Here is a 3,134-nt window from a genome sequence, read left to right on the forward strand (position 1 = left end):
AATCCGGTCCCACTTGTTTACTTTTGTTTTTATTTCTATTACTTTAGGAGGTGGGTCATAGAGGATCTTGCTTTGATTTATGTCATCAAGTGTTCTGCCTTTGTTTTCCTCAAAGAGTTTTCTAGTTTCTGGTCTTACATTTAGGTCTTTAATCCATTTTGCATTTATCTTTGTGTATGGTGTTAGGAAGTGTTCTAGTTTCATTCTCTTACGTGTAGCTGTCCAGTTTCCCCAGCATCATCTATTGAAGAGGCTGTCTAGAAAAATGGAATGCTTCAGGAATTTGCATGTCATCCTTGCACAGGGGCCATGCTAATCTTCTCTGTGTCATTCCAATTTTACTATATGTGCTGTTAAAGCAAGCACTGGTTGTAGTTTTGATGTGTTCATGAGCAGATGGGAGCCTAGCATCATTTTGATCCATCTCCCACTTGTAAACTGTTTCTGATGGCAGTTTCTGTGGGCTCATAGAGCATGCTGTCATCAGTCTTTTGTTGCTGTTCAGTTTCTCAGTCGTTTCTCCAATTCTTTGCAACCCCATGGACTGCAGACCACCAGCTTCCCTGTCCTTCATACGTCCCGGAGTTTGCTCAAACTCATGTCCATTGCATTGGTAATACCATCCAACCATATCATCCTCTGCTGTCTCCTGCTCCTGCCTTCAATCTTTCCCAACATCAGGGTCTTTTCCAGTGAATTGGCTCTTTGCATCAGTTGGCCAAAGTATTGGGGCTTCAGGGTTGATTTCCTTTAAGGATTGGCTGGTTTGATTTCCTGGCTATCCAAGGGACTCTCAAGAATCTTCTCCAGTACCACAGTTTGAAAGCATCAGTTCTTCAGTGCTCAGTTTAGTCATCAGTCTATTTACTTGCATTAAAAAAAAAACGACCAATTAACTTCTATTGAGTCATTGAAAAGAATGGATGGGAACTCACATCATTTCCCTGGAGGTACCCCTCACTTTCATTTCTGTGTTCAGAATGTATATTTGGGTCCTATTGGGTTTTCTCTTTTTTTGTATTGGTTTTCAAAAACTCTCTGCTCGAACCACTCAAGCTGGCAAATTTCTATGATAGATTTCTTTCTATGATCACATTATATTTGCTTTACATGGAAATCTCCACCTGGGGTTGGAGTGAAACACTTAGGAACTCTGTTTGTTGCAAGGAAAGACTTGAAGTCAGTGGTAGCATATGAGAGGGAGTGTGTTATGAGGACCAGGTGAATCCAAATTTGCTACACAACTGCTGATTTCAGAAAATGATTTCCAAGTTGCAGAGATCTATTTACAAATGATCCCTAGCAGCTACCAAGATTAATTCTTAATCCCTTGCACTTCAAAGCCTTTTCTTAGTCACTGAACCTCAATCCTATTCCTTTGTACAAAGTTTTGTGCAAAGAGCATATTACCATAGAATGGTAGATTGGCTCATGTGGGTGGGCACTGTGCTCCACCTATGGGGTTTGGTATGCAGAATCCAGCTGCACGAGGTGAGGACAGGACCGGTGCTCTTTGAAAAGATGGGAGGACAGCAACACCTGTTTATTACCTCTAGAGCCTCTGGGACTTTGACAAGCTAGGGTAGTAAACAGCAATACAGTTAAAAAAAGTTATCATTTAGCTCTCAGCTAGTGAATTTTCCCCTGTTTGAATTTTATTTGGTAAAGAAATTCACTTCAAAGACCACTGCTTTGTAAAATCTCCTGGGTTCTTGATTTTCTGTCTCTAATTTAGGGAAGGAAGATGCAGGCTTATACTTCATTTTCTTTTAAATCTTGACTCAAACAATGAAGTACATTGTCTCTCACAGTCTAATGTAGATGCAGTTTTTTTTTTAACTTTTTATTTTTAGTTTATTTTACTTTATAATACTGTATTGGTCTTGCCATGCATTGACATGAATCCACCACAGGTGTACATGCGTTCCCGAGCATGAACCCCCCTCCCACCTCCCTCCCCACAACATCCCTCTGGGTCATCCCCGTGCACCAGCCCGAAGCATGGGAACTTGGGATGCAGTTGTAGTGGGACACAGGAAAAGCAGCTTCTAGATCTGTGTTGGGGTTTATTTGCTGTTGTTCAGTTCCTAAGTTGTGTCCAACTCTTTGCAACTCCACAGACTGCAGCACGCCAGACTTCCCTGTCCTTCACTATCTCACAGAGTTTGCTCTGATTCATGTCCATCGAGTTGGTGATGCCATCCAACCATCTCATCCACTGTCATCCCCTTCTCCTCCTGCCTTCAGTCTTTCCCAGCCCCAGGGTCTTCTCCAATGAATCTGCTCTTCGTATCAGGAGGCCAAATTATCAGAGCTTCAGCTGCAGCACCAGTCCTTCCCATGAGTATTCAGGGTTGATTTCCTTTAGGATTGACTGGTTTGATATCCTTGTTTTCCATGGGACTCCCAAAAGTCTTCTCCAGCACCATAGTTGGGGTTTATAGAGAAGGTAATATTTCAAAAGATGCTTTAAGGAAGAGTAGAAATTTGTAAGCAAAGGGAGAGAATGTAGAAGGACATCCAGGCAGAGAGATGATATTTTAGGCAGGTAAAAATCCAGGTGAAAGGAGCAGTGTGTGTTTCAGTGATGTGAGAGGCCACATTGGATACATGGCTGGGGAGACACCAAGTCACAGTGGGAATCTTATGTCATTCAGAGATGCATTTATTTTCTCCAGTGGCCATGGAATCTGACTGAAGGGTTTTGAGGAAAAGTTTGGGTATTATCAGATTCATATTCAATAAAGAGCTCTGTAACAGTTGTGTAAAATTTGTTCTAGAAAGAAAAGTTAGACCAGAGGTAGGGAAGTTGTAATATTTTTTATGAAATATATAACAAGGCAAGGTAGTGGTCATGGAAATAAAGAGAGAAAAAAAATCAGCAAATTCAATGACAGAATCTATATATTTTGATACTGAATGTATGTGGTGGTGGATGTGTAAGCAACCATATTCAGCTCCTGAAGTGGGGCCATGAAGAGGGTTAGTGTCAAAGTTAGTGGAGGATTATTGGCCCCTCATCGCTTCTGCTTCTGTATTTTTGGCCTGGGCTTGCTATTAGTCTGCATGGCTGGTAGTCAGGAAAAGCTAGACTTGAACTGGAAAAGCAAGACAGACTGGAACTCACTGATACT

The 3,134-nt window shown here is 41.5% G+C and overlaps 1 non-coding gene across 1 annotated transcript; it reads right to left on the bottom strand.

The window, feature by feature from the left end:
• Positions 1–259: 259 nt before the first annotated feature.
• LOC138428555 (U6 spliceosomal RNA) lies at positions 260–366 on the bottom strand. Its single transcript, XR_011252495.1, has one exon. It is a non-coding gene; the product is annotated as a U6 spliceosomal RNA (small nuclear RNA).
• Positions 367–3,134: the final 2,768 nt, after the last annotated feature.

Source organism: Ovis canadensis, chromosome 23 (genome assembly GCF_042477335.2).
Source record: "Ovis canadensis isolate MfBH-ARS-UI-01 breed Bighorn chromosome 23, ARS-UI_OviCan_v2, whole genome shotgun sequence".
NCBI classification, from domain to species: Eukaryota; Metazoa; Chordata; class Mammalia; order Artiodactyla; family Bovidae; genus Ovis; species Ovis canadensis.